This window comes from Leuciscus leuciscus (genome assembly GCF_965113295.1).
Source record: "Leuciscus leuciscus genome assembly, chromosome: 22".
In the NCBI taxonomy this organism is placed as follows: Eukaryota; Metazoa; Chordata; class Actinopteri; order Cypriniformes; family Leuciscidae; genus Leuciscus; species Leuciscus leuciscus.
This window is the reverse complement of record NC_138746.1, coordinates 14,698,959-14,721,055: the sequence shown is the minus strand read 5'-3', so window position 1 is coordinate 14,721,055 and position 22,097 is coordinate 14,698,959. Positions and strand designations below refer to the sequence as shown.

At 38.4% G+C, this 22,097-nt stretch overlaps 1 protein-coding gene across 4 annotated transcripts in view; it reads left to right on the top strand.

The window, feature by feature from the left end:
- The window catches only part of LOC309487264 (uncharacterized protein), a 315,296-nt gene that overhangs the window by 233,024 nt on the left and 60,175 nt on the right, over positions 1 to 22,097 (top strand). For all 4 annotated transcript variants that reach the window (XM_082154874.1, XM_082154876.1, XM_082154875.1 and 1 more), the window contains one exon: positions 18,416 to 18,555. The gene's annotated coding sequence lies outside the window, so the exon portion shown is untranslated. The remainder of the gene's footprint in view (positions 1 to 18,415; positions 18,556 to 22,097) is intronic.

Genomic DNA, 22,097 nt, shown 5'->3' with positions numbered 1-22,097 from the left:
GAGTTTGTGGTTATAGTAGACAGATAAATGTTTTAATAAATTGCAGTCACATTTATTTATATATTGATTCATATATTTGATCATATGCAGTATTCACCCATTCCACCAATATAGGCTAACTTATTTTAATTGTTCAAATCATTAAATTCATTGTAATAAATGTTAAGTAAACACATTCAGTAATAAGTAAATTACTGATGGAATCTTAAACAAAATCGTGTAGAATTGACAAATTATTGTTAATTCAATTTAGTTTCACTTTATGGTTGGTATTTCTTCAAAAAAATGTCCTGTCTCACATCAAACCACTTCAATATCACATCAATTAATACATCGCAATACACCATTTAATACAAAAACAATGCATACATACATGACTAGCTGCAGTGCATCAATTTAGTAATTTCTATTTTTTCAGAACCCTGAGGCCTACTTAGACCCCCAACTCTGATTTATTAATTTAACAGACTGGTGAACAAAAGATTTCCGTAATCTGTCCATTCTAGCATATGCTACTCTAAGTCTTCTGTTTGATGGCAAAAGCTGATATTCCTCATATAAAATATGAGAAGGGTCAGACATAATTTTACCTGCCAAAGACAGCATTTTTTTTAGTATATAAATCTTGAAAACTTGACTCAAGCATTTGGCCCACAATCTTTGAACAAATACATAGCAGTCTAGACAATTGAGCTTTAAGTTGAACAGAAAGGCAGCTATAACATGCACATATTCCATATTGCACAACACTTATTTGCTCCAAATGACCATATTCTCCTAAGAAAATATGTTATTGTAACTTACAACAAGCATAATTTAACTGTGCACTCCACGATAAAGCAGCATCAACATACAGTTGGCACCCAAGTATTTATAAGAAGACACTTGTTCAATCTGTTGTATGTAATTTCCTCCTCCTTTTAATTTATAATAAGTGAATTCCTTTCACACCACACCATTAATCTATCCATACAACACTGATTAATACTAGAATCATCTTCAATCCCTGAAAAAAAAAGACTGAAAACTTCAGTGTTTATTTAATTTTGTTAAAAAATGAATAAAACAGGAAAAACTGGGTTTAAACTGTAGACACCAATGTGATATGTATAGATCATACAAACGTTTTGTTTTTATTTAAGACAAGGGTGTGATCTATTTCATTTTATATATATATATATATACTGTATATATATTTTTTTTTTAATTATATATAGGCTATATATATATATATATATATATATATATATATATATAAATATTATTATTATTATTATTATTTTTTTTATTTATTTTTTTTATAAATGCTCCTTACACAGTTGGAGCTGTGACTGTTTGCCAACACAGGAAACATTCTGTTGTTTCCATGGCTGAACTGTCACAGGATCCTTGTATACAGAGCAGGGTGATGGTCTTGCTCAAGATAAAAGTGCACCCTGTCAGCAGTGCCTGTCCTCGCCATGCAAGCCTGGACATTTTTGTTTCACCTTATCAGATACAGCAGTCCTGTGTGTGTGAATGGCACTTATTTGTGTACCACAGAGAGAAAGACTGGCGGAGCGCTCTAATATGATCAACTCCCATACCTCACACTGGAGCTCATTACATACGCACCCAGGGACACGTGTTTAATATATCAAAAATCTCAATTATACCACCTAATTGATATCCGTATTTGCTTAATTGGTCAATTTCATTCACCCCCACCCCTATGCATGAAAGAAGTGTCTCTCATGAGGTACTAAAGCATACAGTACCTTTTTTTTTTTTTTTTTTTTTTTTTACGAACAATTTCTCTCTTTTAGTTCTGCTATTTCTTTTTCCCAGATTGGAAAAGATAATACATGCATTCTCATCAACTTAGGCTCAGACTGACTGTGAAATTAAACCAATCACCAAAGCAATTACAGCAGGGGAGGAGAGGGTCAGATCGATAGCAGCCCATTATGAATAGCCGATAAAGAGAGAGAAAACACCCAGGATTCAGGGAATCCCTGAATGTCTGATTGACTGATTCCTAAGCAGAGGATTCTACAGCAAAACATTAAATGGCATCAACATCTCCATGCAGACAATGGGCAGGTAAAACTTTCAACTTTTAGCTTTAGCTTTTGGAGGTTTGGTATGTTTTCTAATATTTTCCTATTTAAGTTGATTTTAAAGTCCCCCTGTAGTCAATAATTGTATCCCTTAAAACTCATCTTTGATCACCAAAAGGACATATTTTAACATAATAAACATAATACATAATAAAAAATACCTGTAAAAAAAAAAAAAAACGTTTATCACTGAATTTGCTAATTAGCCCCGCCTCCACTCACTCGTGCCAGCTCACAGATTCATTCGGCCAACTTACTGAGGTAATCGCTGCACAATGGTGTCGCTCTTTACAACTTCGGACACATAACGGAAATGAATATGATTAGCCTTATACTTGTTATCAAACAGCTAATAACTATGTTCCCGTTGGCCATCTCAGTCTGCCTTCTAACAATCATCAGAAACGGTTTGAACAACTCAGAACGTCAGTGGAGAAAGGCATATAGTTCATCACAACATCGTAATAAACATCATACACCCGCTATATTGCTATATCTACCTGATTTTTCATATCAACAAAAAAATATACCAGGACAAACTGGTATTTCTCGAGACTCCCCTGCTAGTTTGCTGTTAATAATATGCTAAAGCCCGCCGGCACGTTGACGTGATTCGTTACAAGGTAGTTTGTGAGGTCAGAAACACCAGCAATTTCAAACCGCGTTTTTGAGACTGTCTTTTTTTCACTGCAGTTTTATGGAGAAAATACTCTCATACTCTCATGAAATTCATACTTATGAATTTTCACATACAGTAGTTTGTCTTAAAACACATTAAAAACACCACATAGACATATAAATAACTAGCCTGGATGCCAGCCGAACTTAGCCCCGCCCACAACATTTTTTGGTCGGGAAGTTCGGTCTGGACTCGTTCCGTTGAGGAGCTATTATGCCCGAACAAAAATTGTTCGGACCAATCAAATTGTCAGGACGGGCTTTATACGATGATAGACAGATGAGCAACGTAACGTAATCATCCACGTCACCAACGAGCGCTTGGGTTGAATTCGTTTACAACACAGATGACTGCCGCTGGAGAATTGTTATTTCACGAGTTCACACTTACAAATAAGTCAGATAGAATAAATGCATATTTGGCGTGCTGTCCGAGGAGAGGGCGGGCTCGGTATTCGGCCCGAACCCAAAGTGCTCCCCCCATATTCATTTCCAGGCTGTGGAAGAACAGGCCGAGAGTGAGTGGAGGGATGCTGAAAACTGTCATGGAATGTTAGGTGAGTTGACAAAGTGAATAAATATATGCTTCCTCTCATGCTGATAGTGTAGACCGTAGACGGTCATTGTTTGATGACAAGTTGATTGGATTGATTATTTGAACGTGCTCCTCTCGAACTTTGTTTATAAAACATGTGTTGATTCTGCCATCGCGTCTGTTATAGAAGATATCGACAGCGCATTCATTTTAAAAGAGGAACAGAGAACCACGATCAAGGCATTTGTCGATCGGAAACATGAATGAAAAACATACATCACTTACTCCGTTGCTCTGATTGGTTATAGGTCTATCCAATTGAGTGCAGAGGCATTTTCCTTCCTGGTTCGGTTGAAACACGCCCCATAATCAAAGCTCAATGGAGCAGTATCAGACTCACATTCTGACTAGAATCTGAGTATGACGACGTCAGGCTAATAAATAACATTAAAAACTTGATTTTCACCACAAGGGGACTTTAACTTTGACTAGTATTTAAGAGAATATAGTGCGTCCAATAGTCCAGTGTTCATCATCGGTTACATCATAGCTACCTTTATTTCTGCACAAATTAATTATTGTATGGTTTGCAGTGAAGTACTGTAGAATAACATTTCTCCTCCTCTATGGCCTAATCCTGCGAACAATGACCCAGGCCAAAGCCCTGTACACTGGCTTTCATCTCTTCTGTGTAGATTCACCCACCATTATTGATTCCTTATTGACCTGAAATGTTCTCCGCTTCAGCCTGCACTCTTTTTCTCTACAAACTCTTCAGCTGAATGTAAGAAACGCAAGTCTGAGGCATTGATTTTCTTTCTTTCTTTCTTTTTTTCTTTTTTCTGCCTTTGTCCATACGTCCGTCCGTCCATCCATCCATCTATCCTATCCTATCCTATCTTTCATTCACTTTATACAAGGGTTATTCTGTGGTTCCATCTCAAGTGGAAATAAAAAGAGTGATTTTACCTTGGATCACAATAACACAATATGCCATGTGTAAAAGTTGTTCAGGTAACATCGAGACAGTCTGTTGCTGAAATCCAAGTCACGCTTTGTCACACAAGTCACAATCCATGGAGTTGGTTTAAACAGATCCAGAGAGAGATTTGGACTTTTTAGATGCCCTCTTGTACGGTTCTACGTATATTTTGTGTATTCGACAGTCACATCATCTAATTACTTTTGACTGTAGGTCAAGGTCACTGCCCTTTACTACCCACTATGTATTTGCAAGATACGCAAGACAAGGTCACAGTGATGGAAAAACAACTGTCTTACTGATTGGTATCACATGCAAATAGAGTGTAATAGAAATGAGATAATTATTCATTCCTTTCAACTAATTAGATCCAAGTCACACTGGACCAGTGGATCTGGAGAGTTTCTATCCGCCAGCCCTCTGGAGTTAAAAAAAAAATGAAAGAACTAAAAAGAAATCAACTCGAGAGGGAAATTCTCTCAGGATCTTTCAGGTCTCAGATTGTTTGTACTTTTATTTGTTTATTCGTTTGTTGGCTTATCTATTCATTTCATTATTATTGTTTTCCTTTTTCTACTTTTCTTTTATTTCCCAGTTGAGTTTTAAGTTTTAAATGGTTTCAACTCTTCTTTTGATCTCATTTAGAAAAAGAATAAACAAGAAAATAAAAGCCCTTGAAGTTATTTTAACAATAACACATTTTCTTTTTGCGTATGCCATGATATCTGCGCAGTTGTGCTGGATCTAAACGTACATGTAAAGTGAGCAAGTAAACTAAACATGCATTTCGGCATATCGTACAGATTTGGTCTTTTGTATTTGTTTGTAAAACTAACACATAACATACGTTCAGTTCCTCTTTTCTACCTCCTCGTTTAGATACAGTCCTTGAAATAGAATATGTCATTTCCTTTTTTTTCTGCTTTGATGAAGACGTACTGTGTAAATAGGGTTTGACTGTCTTGGTAATCATTTCCATTGAGTGCAGGGTGCTCTGGATAAATAGGTCCTAATTTGTGAGAGGTGTGCAGGCTGAGCTGACAGAGGCTGCCAGCACATATTACCAGCGCTATTCTCGGCAGAACGAAGGAGAAACGTCTGTCTGATCTCTGCCGTTCGCTTCACAAAGCGCTGGAACTGCCGACCTCCCCATGAAAGTTACGGCCTTTGCTAAAATACACTTTCACCTGGCAAAGATGATGGTGACTTGGGACCAACTACTGCAGGCTTTATGATTCAGTCACACGTTCACAGTTACAGATTCAGTTTTGCGCCATCAGTAAAATCAAGAAACAAAACGTGTGAAACCAGTTCAAACTTTGGTTCCAATAGAAACAAAACATAAAGCTAATGAGCTCACCTAAAGAAGATAAAGCCACATTTTTGTTTTGAGATTTGCTGGACCTGTGGCCTATAGTGTTTAGTGTTTTCTAACACGTTGAGCCTGGTCCTGTCCTCTATGCATCATATCTTTCTTCTACTTTCTTTCCAATATGCCACCTATATTATACAAATAAATACTTTTTATTTTTTTGAAATTTAGTAAAAATTAAGTTTCTTTACATGGAGCAATTGAGCAATTTTAAGGAAAATCACACAAAATGAACTGTTCAAATCGATGTTGCACAAAATAAAATGCATAAAAACTGACGCAAAGATGGAGCTGTCAAATGTGCTGATATTTGAACCGTCGGCACTACCGCTGGATAGCAAAGGCCCTTGATGCACAACCCTGAACAATGGAAGTGATTGTGATTACGGCACAATGATAAGATCAGTTAAAGCAGCGATAACACAGATTTCTCTTCGTCGTTTTTATGACATTTTCATTTAGTCTCTTAATCCATGTCCTATGGGCAGTAATTAAAGCATGTGCTTGGTGAGCTCTTTCCTGGAGTGAGGGAGTATTACATTCTGACCTTTCCAGATAAGGATCCACACACAGGATTTCTAGTGCCGTACTTCAAGTGGTGCTTCTGAAGATGCCAAAATTGATTTATTCCCATTACCGGGGTGCTAGTTTTGGTGTGCGCAGTGTTTAGAAAGATGCTATTCTCTGGTAATTTACTCCACTCCAGGACTTTATAGGTCACACATAGCCTTTGTTTTTGCATTAGTATTTTGCCCTTTGTACACAGTCTTCACAGTACTAATAATCATTTGAAGAGAGTAGAGATGAACAATACACTGCCATTTAAAAGTTTGTGGTCGATTTTTATTATTTTTATTCAGAAAGGCTGTATTAAATTGATCAAAAGTTACAGTAAAGACATGATACTAAGAAATATATCATATTTTTGAAAAATATTAAAGGTATACTATGTAACACATCATCAATAGTCAATACATCATCAATCCTTCTTCCAAAACGTGTATATGTCTTTCCCTTTCACAATGGATTCACTATGGTAAGCCTATTATGGGCTCTATTTTAACGATCTAAGTGCATGGTCTGAAGTGCAGGGCGCAAGTTCACTTAGGGCGTGTCCGAATCCACTTTTGCTACTTTAACTACGGGAAAAATGGTCGCATGGTCTAAAAGGGTTGTCCCTATTCTCTTAATGAGTAATAGGTGTGTTTTGGGATTTACGTGCGTTAAACCAATTAGAGTCTCATCTCCCATTATCTTTAAATGCCAGTTGTGCTCGTGCCATGGCAGATTCGCTATTTACATGACGGAATTTGATAGTGGAAAGACCGAAGCCGTCTCCAGAGCACAAACGGTTATATGCGCAAGGTTAAAGTGCGCAAGCAGACCATCTACGGGACAAGCCGGATTCCACCATATCTTTATGTACACAATAATAATCTTTTACATTGTAATTTTATTTTTAAATTATTTTAAAATCTTTAAAAATCTTTTATTTTAAATATTTGGCATGTTTGTGTGCTGCTTTGCGTCTCTGTGTGTTTAATAAGCAGAGTGTACGCGTGTTGTGGACCCGCCTATTCATGGGTTTCATCAGGTCCCTTTCCACAGGTGTATAAAATCAAGCACCTAGATTATGAATGGAGACTGCATTGTGCTTGATTAATACACCTGTGGAAAGGGACCTGATGAAACCCATGAATAGGCGCATATTACTAACGTGCTCAGTATATATATTTGTATATAACAAAAATATATATATTGTGCCATTGACTTTAGACCAGGTTTCAGTTGGTCAATGGCACATTCTATTTCTGTTGCCTCAAAATAGCAACGTGCCAACAATGCCAGAACACACCTCGTTTTCAGACCAGCACGCCCATGGGCGCACAAATGGGTGCAAATGCATTTGCTATTTAAACAACGTGGCACAGCAAAAAACACTTGCATCGTGCTTGGCGCTGCATTGCGATAGATAGGGCCCTATAAGTGTTTATGTTTTAGACCTAGCGGGATGGTTTTCACAGGAAATTGCATTCATACGACACTTGCTCATGCGCATCTTGTCATATCCATAAATAGAGAAAAGTTGCTCCAGCTACTTTGGTGTGGGAGTGGCATAGGTTGGTTGTCACAGCGAGTGAGAACGGATGACATGCTGGAGCATGCTAAATCTCCAACCTCCGAGGAATCACCTGTCTAAAAAAGACAGAACAGAGGAGCTTCTGCTGGCAAAAAGAGAACAGGACAGAGCTCGTAATAAAATGAGAATCAACATTAGCTTGGCTTTTCGGAGATGGAGAAAACTGACGGATTTTAAATGTTGGAAAAGTTGGAAAAGGCGTTTTTATTACTGAACAGGTGATTAAGGTATTTTATTGAAATGATAAATTGCCTTATTTAGCTCTCTAACAGCTCTCTTCATTGTAAGGCATTATCTATTGTGAAGAGTTTCATTTAATTTAATCTCAAGGAAGTACTGTGTCTATTAATGGGTATTTCTACAGATAATGTCTTCAGATAGTCAGCATGAGATCCTTCCATCAAACTAGTTAAATCTCTTAAGCCTATAGTGAATGTTTATGAGCAGTAGGATAACCATATTCATCCGCACAGAAATGCAGAGCCGAAGCACAACCAAAACCATGTTCTTCCGCAAAATGCATGCAGGTTTGTTTTTTAACCACTAGAGGGCCACAAGGTACATAGTATACCTTTAAGTAGCATAACTGTTTTCAACATTAATTATATTAAGAGCACCAAATCAGCTTATTATAATGATTTGTAAAGGTTCATTTGACACTGGAGTGTGAGGCTGGAGTAATGGCTCCTGAAAATTCAGCTTTGTCATCACATTAATTAATTTCATTTTGAAATATATTTAAATAGAAAAAAAAATTTTTAAATAGTAATAATATTTTGCAATATTACTGTTTTTAAAGTATTTTTGATCAAATAAATGTAGCCTTGGTAAGCATAAAAGACTTCTTTCAAAAACATTTTAACATATCTTACCGACCCGCAATGTTTGTACTGAAATTGGTACTATATTGAGTATTAACATGACTCCTAATGGAGTTCTGCCAATAATAAAATTTTGATTTGTATTCTTGTCCACGATGTGGAGAAGTGCATTTTCCCTCCAATACATAATATGTGATTTTCCTGCTGGAAAGAGTTATAAAGACAATGAAAAATCCACCACAATCGAGGCCTGTTCATCAGGGAGTTGTTTTATTTCTACAAACTCCATCATCTCTATAATGCTTCACTAATTTGTTTTGACTTTCTTGAATAGCTCTGAGTGGGAGAGCGACTTTAACACGACCCAGCTTGAAAGTTCAGTTTCTCCTGCGTGATTTGCTCATACAAATGAAATGTGTGGTTTGGGTGACAACAGAACCCCTCACGTTTCGACAGAGCGTTGTGTAGAATTCCAAGGGGTTTGACGCTGCCCGGCCAACATTTGTGATCCAATTCAATTCAGACGGAATTCATTTCAACAAACCAGCCCTCATCACATGCGCTAAAAGTGACAAAGAGCTTTTGAGCAACTGGGGAATTAATAGAAGGTGGTAAAAGGCAAAGGAAAAAAAGGAAAGGAAAATAGATTTTGATTGACAAACACAGGATGCAATTAGTAGAGTGTCTGAGTGAGCGAGTGAGAGGGAGAATGTGAGAGCACTGATGTGTATCCGTGCTCTGGTGGTGGAGGGGAATGCTGACTGGAGACTCTTGTGTCTTCTGCCATATGGTCTCCTCATAGCTCTGCTCCGTACCCAAGCCCACAGCTACGCACAAGCCGCACCGTTTCAAGTGGAGGTTACACACAAAAAGCACACACCATCTGACTGATGTTTTGCATCCTGATATATCAAAACTATTCATGCGTCTGAGGTATCACCCATTTTCCCCTGAGGGAACTGTCGACGAGTCTACTGAGCAGTTGTTAAAGAAATTTAAGGGGAAACTCAATAAAAAATTATGGTGATGAACAACACTAGTGGTTGCATTGAAAGCGAGCTCATTTATCTCAAGTGCGATGTGTTATTAATGAGTTTTTTGAGTTTTTGTTTACACTCCAGAGCTCAGTGTAAATAAATGAAGGACTGTATCTGTGGTTGGTTTTGAGGTCGACGGGGTCAGGCGGTCAGGGTGAGGCCTGCAGCAGGGCTTTGTCCTCTCATACCTTTGGATCTGTGTAATTGCTGAGCTAGACCTGCTGAAAGGAAGTCCGTTCACCCTCACTTTTTATAGAGCAGCACTGCAGGCTCGTGTGCCAGTGATGGATAGATAGTTAGTTAGTCTGGAGCCAGGGGCCGACACTAGGCAAGGAGGGATCTCGTCAAGGGCCTGCACCTCTACGCCAGCTCTCAAGCCCTTAGACCAGTGTTCTAACACACAGTCATGGTTTGGCCTACATCTTACTGCAACCTGCACTGTAGCTTTCCCTGGACATCAGAGGTGTTTAGCTATGAAATGAGTTCACTTCTAAAGAGACCTCTATGGTTTTAATCAATGATATTCTTGCACAGCAAAGTCATTTGAAGATCCTTTTGATTCTGGTACTTAGAAATGCTTTTATTAAATTAAACCGTCCTATTATTTATAAACGTTGTTACATAAATGCATATTTATACCATCTGTAATACACAATGGGGTCATGTGGCATAGTGGGAAAGAAAGTTATAGTGGTAACTGAAAGGTTATTGGTTCAGACCAAGCGGCAACATTCTAATCTGAAAAATGAAGCCTACCCGGAAGTGCGAAAAACTGCAATACATCGAAAATCCGCTAGGGGCAGGTCCCAAAAGGGAGCAAATGTCCATACACCCCCATGTTAAAATGTCCGTTTTCACAGCATAAATTAATGTTTTTACAGGTTGGTCCCATGGACTTGTATTGTATTTTTCGATAGGTTCCGAGTGCCTGACAACTGTGAGGGGGGTGAATTTTTTTCTAACTCGTTAGTTTAGATCGTATTTAGATATAAAATGTATGACAAATAAGGGCGCGATTGACAGCTTGATTGACAGCTGACAACGAGCATAGGCTGCGCCGAGTGGAATTCCTGAAATTTGACGTCTCGGCCATGATCTGACACAACACATCATACCTGTAAGTTATCCTTTCTGAACATTTGTATTGAAATATGGCGCCGCCCATACCCCCCATAAACGGCCTCAAAACCGTTCTTCAGAAGTCTATGGGTGACGTCACAGACGCTTTGTCCATATTTTTTACAGTCTATGGTTCAGACCCACTATGGGATGGTTTTTACATTGTGTCATTGAGAAAGACAGTTAACCTCTGGTTGGTTCGGAGGGAGTGTCCTTACAATAAGTGTACTGTTGTTCACTTTGTATAAAACTCACTTTAGGGAAAAAAAGTAGGGCCTGAAACTTCAACAAATAGTCAGTGAAAAGAGGTGTTTAACTAAATATTATGGCTACACTGCTTTAGGTTATATGCTCGAGGCTGCAGGCAGTCACAGCCATCATGATATATCACAGCCATGATGAGAGCCATATCGCACGACTACAAGTTTGATATTGATTTTATACAACAGTTTGACAGCTCAACTGTGTCAATAAATAAGAAAAAGTTTCCTTAAAAACCCTATTTTAGTGCTGAACTGCTTCCTTCCGCCACGGATAAAAATCAACATAAAAATTGACAATTTAACAGTTGATCCCACCCGCTGTTACTAATTCTAAAATGTCACTGTAGAACAAGCAACGAAGGAAGTTGCTTAATTGAAACTTATTGTATTATACAGAGGAGAATTTTATGAAAGATCGAGATAGACTAAGCAAAAGTATTACCTGCATCTGATGTAGCATTATTTCTTGGGGTCAATCTTATATTCATAATAAAAAATCAGTTTGAATGTCCAATGAGGAAAGTGATATATTTGTCTTTGTATCATTTTAACAGTTGAGAGGATTTCCCATGACAGCACAATGCATTTGTCTTATAAGGTATTGTTTAAAGTAGAAAATATTGTCCTTGTTTACAACCTTGTTTCAGTCCCCTTTAATATAAAGTCTTTGCTAGTGACTCACTCATAAAGACAGTCTTTGCCGCCATCTGATGGCATAATTATGTCATTTTCACTGAAGTCAAAATCATAATCACTAACAGACCATTTCTCAATACCAAATATAGCTAATAATGTATATAAAATGAATTATGATTTATTGAACAAAAATAGCCATTATAAAATTATAAGAAGTTTGTACAATTGGGAATAAACACAAGCAAAAAAAAAATCAGTCAAAAACACAAAAGCAGCGCTCTAGTTAGTACAGGACTTTCATGAAACTTAACTTTGCCATTATCCAAATAGATTTGCTCTGGAACAAGTAATCGATTAATAAGACCAAAGATTCCCCGTTTGATATGACGACAAAACGAATTATATCTCAAGCTTAACCACATAAGCGGCACATTTCCGAAGGACTGGCCGAGATAAAGCTGTTCTCAGCGGGTACATGAGAGCTGAATGGCCGCTGACATCTCCGAAAACATCTTTCCAACACACCGAAAACACCGAACCAATTTTCTAATAGCCGCTATGTTTATTTATAAATTGCATATTTAAGGTCTAAACAACTAATTTGTCACCCCAAAAAACTCTTAAAACTACATTCTGTGTATTTATAACCGTAACACAGTAGAAATACAACAGTAGTATTTGTAAACTTATAGTGGGTTTGCTCCTCTGCCATTGATGCTCACTGTTAGAAATGCTGTCTGTATACTGTATATCCGGCAGAAAAAAGCGGAGTGATACAAATTGTGAAACTGTTTCCGTGTGATATAAGTTGATGTGTAGAATGTGTCAAAAATGAAAGTGTCTGCTTTTAATATTACTCAGTATTTACCCACATAGCCACATGACAGGCTAAATGTGGATGTCCATTTCTACAGGAATGCTCGTTGGGTTGTGCCCATGTTTCCGTGTGATAAGTCTGTACCTTTGATGTTTGTTTAGGTGTATATGAGTTATTAAAGGAATCATTTGGCACACTCTTTCTCACTTCCTCTCTCCCTTCTCGCACTCACAGTTACATGCAGTCGTTGAAGCAGAAAATATTGCTGTCTAGATATTTGTCCTGGGGCTGATAGAGAGGGCATTGTCTTGGGACTCTCTCAGGCCTCCAAGCTCATAGTTGTGCATGGCAGCTGCAAAGTGTGCTTTGTTATGTGTCTAAGGATTGGGGTTCAAGACCTTGCTTTTTCTTGAAATACTAGGCAGATCAGAGGCGCACATGTTCCTAGGGGACCAGGGGTCGACGCTTCTCTGTCCAATTTTTCTATATTATTTATTTATTTTGATTCCCATGCTTTGTATCTCGTCTTCCCACAGCTTGATTTTCCAGGCCAGACCCTCAGACTGCCCTGCAGTGTACAGGGCCCCCAGGGGCTCTTCTCTCTCCTATTGTTCTCATTATCCAAAACACAGTATTTAACCTACAAACATTTAAAGTAAAACTGGGAACAGCTGTCACATTAGTGGGAGACAGCACTGGCAGTAATAACCAAAATACTGTAATTGAAGCCGTGATGTAATGCGAGCGCAGACAGAATAAACAATAGACTTACTTTTGTTTGTTGTCCTAGGCTGTTAAACAGTAGTGAGTTTTCCCTCAAGATAACTAGTGCAGTTATTTCGCCCAACAGCGCGCTGAGGGATGCGCTACAGGAAGTGAGGCTCCGGTTTGTTTGTTAGCATCGATGTTGTCGTTGTGTGGGCACTGCCGGCATACATGGCTCTTTTTCTCTCACGCTGCCACTCTATCTATCTCTCTCCCTGTCGCTTTCTGGCTTTCTTTCTCTGCAGGCCTCTAAACTGTAGCAGAGGGTTTGTGTCATTTTGCGCTGCAGTGTTTAGTGGAGGAGCATGTTAGCAAGCATGAGGGGTGGCATCTGGCAGCAGATGAGGATGCCACAACGCTGCATGTGAGCTGTGCTAAATATAAGTATTATGTCATAAAAAAATATTTAAGAAAATGGACTGTTACTGGAAACATTTATTGAGAAAATTTAAAAAATTGAGAATTTATTGAAACATGGAATAATTAAAGTCCCCCTGTGGTGAAAATCAAGCTTTTTTTTATGTTGTTTATATGTATATGTGGTGTTTTTAATATGCTTTAAGACAAACCATATACAAATTCATAAGTCAACACCATTGCTGAGTATTCTCTGCAGTGAATCAAAGACTCAAAATCACGGTCTGAAATCGCTGGTGTTTCTGACGTCACAAACTACATTTTAACCAATCACGTCAACGTGTGATCGTCTACGAGTGGATCTCTGAGCTGGTGTGAGTGAGGGGAGGCAGGGCTTATTTGCATATTCATAGAACCGGGTATACTAAATGAGGCAAGGGTGTAGAGTTACAGTCAAGCAATTTTAAGGCATGAACTTTTAAATATGTAATTTTGGTGATCAAAGAGTTGTTTTAAAGGATAAAATTACTGACTACAATGGGACTTTAAGACATCAGTAACAGGGTAACTAAAAACAGTGTTGTTCTAATAAAGTACATATATTTCAAAATACATTTACAATATCAGCACATCCTCTGGTGTTTTTTTTGTTAGTTTTTTTCATGCCTTAACTAATAGGCCTATGTCACGGAAAAATTTAAGACCGGAAGTACGTCTTTTAGTAGGGATACGGCTCTTCCGGTTAGCTTTTTACAATGGCGGAGTCCGATAGATACCGCTGGACCAAATCTCTCCGCAACCTGCCTGAAGTCACATATGACGATGTGGTTCGGATGGTAAATGAAAACTCTCAAGTGGAAAAGCGTGAAAGCTGAGGTATGGCTGTCTACATCCTGACGCAGAGCAACCCGGTACACTACAACAACAGCGGCGGGCCGTTCGCCAGTAAGGTAAACGTTTCTATGGTAACAACGAGTTGGACCAATCAGCAGACGTTGCTGCTACGCTTAGGATTGTGGGTAGTGTAGTTTTTTTTTTCATAAGATCGCGGATAAAACATGTTTTTCTTCAAACAAGGTTGATTTCATACGAACTTATAGCTTCTACAGGAGCAAAAACCTTCGTTTCACAACCTCATAGCTCGTGGTCAGTCTACCTCGGATGGTTTAGACATTATGGCTGATAATCTAAATCCTTATCGAGAAATACTGTTGACCGGAAGCTCTGAATCCCTACTCCGCGTTCCGGAAGCAGGAAGTGTGACATAGGCCTATACGCTGATTTCACGCAGCCGCCATTTTGAAATCGAAAGTGAGGCTCCGGTGGGAAGAACCCCGGAAGTAAAGATAAACAACAATGCCTTGGATTACCAACCTGAAGCTGCTGCCGCGATTTACACTATTGGATGTTAATATTCAATATAGGATATGTATATAGTTCATTCCTGCTTCTTTTTTCACATTCTGAATTATATATAAAAAAATATTTTTATTTATAAATGAATTTCCCTGTATATTGTCTAAAGTATGAAAGAAATGTATGAACATTTTTAGAACTGACACAACATAATTAAACACAACAATATGCCATCGCATTCACGACTCTCCTGTGATTAAAGGCGACACTTCCGGTTTTCTTCCCACCGGAGCCTCGCTTTCGATTTCAAAATAACGGCTGCGTGAAATCAGCGTATAGTAAAGCGAAAGAGATGAACGGTTAACACATGCTCTGTGCTGCCATTTTTAACTGTCACGCCACGTTAGACTCAAAACTGTTTGAATTTTGTTTTAAAAATGGCAGTTTGAAAGCAAAAAAAAAAGAACAAAACTTCAAGCTTGTAAGCTTGTATAATCGCATTTCTCCTCGAACAACTCATTGTGTCTTCAGATGAGTATGTTATATAGCTACAGTACGTGTGTATATAATATATTTATAAATGTATGCTTAAATCTCACAGGATAGCTAGATGCTACAGCGAGTGAGAAACCGAGCTCAGCTTAGCGTCTGTTGACACCAATACTTGCTGTCCATTTGCACTGGCAGCCTGCAGAAATATGGCCTCTTAATTGGTGAATCGTGACGCGTTGTAGTAGCTGTGATTGCCACCAAAGTGAAACAGTGAGATTATTAGCCATCCCGCAATGAAATTTATTATGATCTATAGGACTCTGTGTCTGAAGAGACCATTCCACCTCAGCGGGGAAGCAACAACACCGCTCTTATTAGTCATACTTCACTTGCTGTCAACAGCCACAAAGACGACTCGTGATTAAAAATGAACACGCCGCTTGTTCAGGACGGTCTCATGTTTGGTGTCATGAGCGAAATGTTGGATATTTGTGTGCTTTATTTGATGGAGCAGTTTTGTGGAAATGCAACACTTTTGAAACGTCTGTTAATTTTCATATTGCGGAGAGAGAAAAGACGGGCAGAGATGATAACTGCAAATAAATCAGTGAGCGAACTGAATTCTCTGTTTCATAATTCTGTGGAAAATATGGTGAATGAAACACCCATTACAGAGAAAATTGAAGCCCTTTGTTCTTAAGCATTCACTTCTTTGGATATTTCCCTGGATGGAGTCGGAGATTTGCTGGGCCGGAGTTACCCAGATGAGACAAACAGGAATTAAAACGCCATATGCTTGGAAACGCTACCTCGGCACTGCTCAAATGCCTCTGCAATTTCTATCAGTTTAAAGAGGGAAATCTTCAGAGCACCTTAACCATTTATTTATATATTTTCATCCTGCTCATTTGTTTATTTGTTCCATCTCACTCCCTGTCATGTTCATCAGTTTTGCGAAGACAACCTGCCTTGTTTTTGTAGCCTGATGCTTGGTTATTCGATGAGTTGTACATGTAAAAATGCACTGAAATGCCAATGTTTTGACCAAAATTCATCTCCATCAAAGGTCCTGAGAGAGTGAGCACCTGACAATGAGTTCACACCGGCGGGTTTCAGCGGGGTTAGATGGCTTGGAGCCTGGGAGCCCCTTCTTTGATTTGTAAAGCCGATGAGATGTTTCTTATTTGGAAGCCTGGCTCAATCTCAATCTAGCGGCGCATTAGAGGTGCTGTTCCCCTACGCCCCACCTAGCTCAGTTAATTGTGTGTTTTCAACCCGCTGTCGGAGGCTAATTTAACTATAGATTGAAATGAAACAGCCCTGGCCTCACATTTTCTGGCAATCAAGACTCCAATTTTACTGTGTTTTCTCAGCAGACATTAATGATTCCAAAGCTAATACTCATTGTTTGAGGTGACATAGCAGCCCTGGCATTTACTTAACCTTTTGTCTTATGTACAAGTCTGAGTCAATGCAGAATCTACTCTTAATTAATATCTTTTCTTCTCTCTGCCAACATTCATTTCTTGAATATTCAGGGACAGTCAAAGTAGACAAAGGCGGATAATTCAAAGATAAAGAACGCCAAGAACATTTTATTTAATCTCCCCCAAAAAGAGAAACTTGTTTCTTTCTTTTATATATTTTTGAGATTTTCAGGCATAGTTAACACTCAGAGCAGCTTCTTGGATATGTTAGAACCACACTAACAAAGAACAGCTCGGGTCACCTTGAACCTTAAACTGCTGTTACAAACCGGGTCAAAAAACTAAATGCAGTTTCTGTAGTTAAATGCAAGTCATTGATCTGTTAATAATTGAATCAGTGTTTTTATTATTAAAAAGTTGAATGAATTAAAATGAAGTTAAAATAAAATAAGTTGAAGCACTAAAATTACTAAAACTAACTGAAAAAAAAATAAAGAAATCTCTATAATAAAAATGACAACAGCACATTGTAAAGTCACTAAAACTTAAATGTACTTAAATTCAAATGAAAATATAAAAATAAAAGCTAATTCAAAATATTAATACATATTATAATACTAAATTAACACTGGTTAGCTTCAGCTATACAAATAATAATAATAATAATTGTTGTTTCTTATTGAAATTGAGTTCAAACAAACTTAATCTAATTTAGTTTTTAGATGATCCATATAAAGTCACCGAAAATGTTTCTAAAGTCTCTAAAGGATTGCTTTTTGAATTACATTCATAATGATTGTGTCTACATGCTACTGAAGATAAACCAATTGGAGCTCTGCATATGAGGTCTGCCAGTGATGTAATAATGTAGTATAAACAAAGAGGAAAACACTGACAGCATAGCAGCAATCTCTGAATACATGAAGTGCTTTCATTCTCACTCCCTTTTGCAAAGGCCTTTTTTATGCAAACATGATTTTTCCTTCTATAATTTGAACCCTTTTTTATGACAATCAAATATATCCCATGTTCTCTCTCTCTCTCTCTCTCTCTCTCTCTCTCTCTCTCTCTCTCTCTCTCTCTCTCTCTCTCTCTCTCTCTCTCTCTCTCTCTCTCTCTCTCTCTCTCTCTCTCTCTCTCTCTCTCCCTCTGCCTCTGCCTCTGCCTCTGCTAAACTCCTTCTCCTTCCAGATAGGCCCCTCTGTGTACATTATCCAACATACACACGGCGTGCAAGTTGCACGGGTGTTTGAAAAGTGTGACAGAAATCATTTATTATTCTGCGATATTCAGAACAAATAAGGTTATGAGGCAGCAAAGCAAGCACAGGGCCTTGAGCTCAGAGGCTATTTGATTTGTCACAGGCCTGTTTTATCTCTCTCTTTCTCTCTCGCTCTCTCTCTCTCTCTATCTCTCTATCTCTCTCTCTCTCTCTCTCTCTCTCTCTCTCTCTCTCTCTCTCTCTCTCTCTCTCTCTCTCTCTCCCTGTCTCTTTTCTTCGCTATTCCTCTCCATGAAGGTTCCCAGCTGAACTTGGCTGAGGTCAGTGTCCGGTCAAATGGAGTCGGGCCTGTGCGTCTGTGGGGGTGCAGATGAAGTGGTCAGCAGTGTGACAGTTAGCGGGGATTCTGACAGCCCCAGCTCCAGTGTGGATTAGAGGTGAGGAGAGCAGACAGAGAAGTGTGTGTGTGTGTGTGTGTGTGTGTGTGTGTGTGTGTGTGTGTGTGTGTGTGTGTGAGTGTGTGTGTGTGTGTGTGTGCTCTCTGAAGCATTGGAGTAACAGAGGGCCTAGCCTAATAGTGAAGGGAAGTCTGACTAATTTCTGTGAATTTGTGTTTTAAACTGCACGTTTAATTTAATTGGCTAAAAAATGATTCATTGAATATTTTACATCTGTACTCCACCACATGGTCCATAACATCCTGTTATGGCATTTTATATGCTCAAATACATCCAACATATAGACACATATTGGTGATAATAACATTTAATTTAATTTGCAATGCAATTTACAATACTAATATTCATACATCAGCAGTTTTTGTTTGTTTTAGTAAATAGCAATTTATTTAAACATGCTAAATCTTTTTTTTATATATTTTTTATTTATGTTTAAATGCATTGTTTTTTTATTATTAAAAACAACTTTGTTGTCTTTGTGTCAAACACTGAAGTTATAACCATACACTATTGCTCAAAAGTTTGGGGTCGAAAAGATCTAGAGTTTTCAAAAACTTTTTTCTATTTAAAATGTTCATTCTGATATGCTGATTTGTTACTATCATTTTTTTATTATGATCAGTGTTGAAAACACTTGTGCTGCTTAATATTTTTCAGAATTATATGATGCATAGAACATGCATAAGAACAGCATTTGGAATAGAAATCTTTTGTAACATTATAAATGCCTTTACTGTTGCTTTTGATCAATTTAACACATCCTTGCTGAAAAGTTAATGGTTATCTTTATTTTGATCGTCCACTTTAGGCATTCTACTAACTATAAGTAACTTTGCTATTTTCATTAGAGTATTAGTTGACAGTAGTAGACTGTTAGGTTGGTTAGGTGTCTTTGTTTTTGTCGGTAGAATAAGTTGACGTAGTTGCAAAGTTATAGTCAGTAGAATGTCTGTCGAGGTCCATCAAAATAAAGTGTTAGCAGGTATTAACCAGACGGTCTACTAATACTCTACAGATAGTTAGATGACATGTATTTGCAAAGTTACTTATAGTTAGTAGAATGTCTAAAGTGGACCATTGAAATAAATTGTTACCAAGTTAATTTGTCCCATTTTATTTCTAAAAAGAGATGGTTTTTTTTGTATCAGTGATATGCTGATTTAACATTCCAGTTGTAATGTTTTGTTTATAAACCTGTTGAAACGATTAATTGAAAAGATCAGACTCAAAAGTACAAGATTTGTTCGCGAATCAGACATTGCTGTAGCCCGGCTTCATGAATATGCTCAGTTTCGCACTGTGAGGTGTAGCAGAGCCCGAGTCAGAGCATTGATACATGCTCCAGCGTGTGTAATCTCACATAAGGCCATCAGAGATTAAAATGGCGGGATAATTACGGCAGCACAGGAGATTCCCGCTGTGTATGCATACACGCATGGGATTTGTAAGCTGTGCATTAGCCGCACGGTGTGGGACACCACTGAGAAGGTAATTTAAGGAGAAAATTCCACTGGATTCTCTCTCCCGATATCATTACCCGTCGTATATGCTCTATCACGTCCGTGCGTCGCTAACCCCGCGCTGTAGATGAACACCATAGCAATTAATTGTTCTGGGCTTGGTTTTATAGCTCGTTCGTTGACCGAAGCTCAGGGAATGGTTTGTTCTAGCCATTGGTATCTAAATTAAATTGTCTTTATCTCCTGCTAGTGAAAAAGGGAAAAAGGGGGGGGAAATTAATTTGTTAGATCAAAAAAATATTTAATTTTACAACACATCAAACAAACTTTTATTCAGTCAGGGTGCACTGCAGCGGTCCTTTTTTCTTAATTAAGAAAGCATTCTATTATTAAACCACATGAAAAGAAACATCAATTCAAACAGTACAGTCATGTTCGACTACTACTAATCTTTTGGTAATTATTTTTTAATTGAATCTTTTGAACACAAAAGCCCTGAGCAGATGCTTGTATTACTTGAATCCCTCATCATACCCAGTGCTATATGTGCAAAGATGATGCTCTTCCGTGTGTGAGCAAAGGGAAAGGAGTTGAAGAAAAAGAAAAGGAGTTAAAAACTAGAGGATGGAGAACGGGGGGAGAGACGAGACCCGTGGCACCCTGAAGAGTTGGAAACTTCTGCATAAACGAAAAGCTCAGCAGCGAAACTTCTTTAGATGATCACAGACATGCACAATGGTGTGCGCACAGGGCCTTGTTGCTGTTTCGCTGATACGTACGGTATTTTTAAAAATGAAGAGGTCGAGGTGGTTCTAATTCAAGCGCAGATCTGTGATTTTTACCTCGTGTATCCCTTCTCATAGCCTTAAAAAAAAAAAAAAAAACCTTGGACAAGTGTTTGCCTTCAAACTTTGAGTTTAACGGAGTGCTGATTCGTCAAAGTTTGTGATAAATCTTGTGGAAACATGCTTTAAAAAAGTATTAGCCAAACCTGATGCGAAGTTTGAAAGGCTTTGGGAGGAAGCGTGGAAAAAAGATGTTAAAGAATGGGAAAGCTTGATTTTTTGACAGTTGATATGCTCCCGGTGTGGAAATTTGTGAAGTGCACTCTAAGACTCTTCAAAGTACTTAAGGCGGTTGGTGGAGATGCAAAGAGGGGCTTATGAAACGGGACTTTATGTGTCTGGACAGTTCTAAAGAGACATCCTTAAAAGTATGCAGGAACGCGAGCGGCAATCAGGCCCAGCCCAGTGCCAGATAAACCTGGGCAAATCACATTAAACACGCGTTATGCATGTGGCTACAAGGATGGCAAGCAACAAAATGGCTTCTACGCCGGCTCAGACTCACACTCCATCAAAAGCTGTCAGCATAATTTCTGACAAACATGATTTACACACACACACACATACAAACAGATCGTAGAAATGTCTCTTGCATCCACGCCATATTCCCCGGTAACAATGACCGTTACTCTCTTTAGATGCTCGAATGGCTTTTGTAGGCAGACTAGCAGTCAGTTTGAAACCTGAGAGGAATGTGTCCCTGTGTCTTCTAATCAGGCCTTTCAACGGCAAGAATGCACTGTTTTCTTCTTATTGGCTGCCTTAGGTGGGTTCTTTCAGGTTTCAAAGCGAAGGACTTCTTTAAAAGCCAATGTTAGTTAAAGAGACCTTACTATACTGTATGTAAGCAGGAACATAGAAAAAGAGAGAAGAGAGAGAGCGAGGGATTTCTCAGCAGAAAGACGATGATAAATAAACAATTACATGAATAACCTTCTGAAAAGTCACCTGTCCTCCATAAGGAGGCTGTCGACAGCTTGTCAAGGGAAATTAAAGGTTTGTCACCATCATCCATGCACAGAGCCAACCGAATGGAGCTCTTAGAAAATGGGAGTGCTTTTGAGAATATAAAAGGGGTTTTATTCAGGATGTGTATGGATGCATCCGGTGATTTGCAGTCTCTCAAAGAAGTGCAGAAATACTTCAAGTGCAAACCCCCAAAACCATTATTCTATACCCTAATGTGGTTTTAATCAGTGGTGTGTGGTGGACTTCT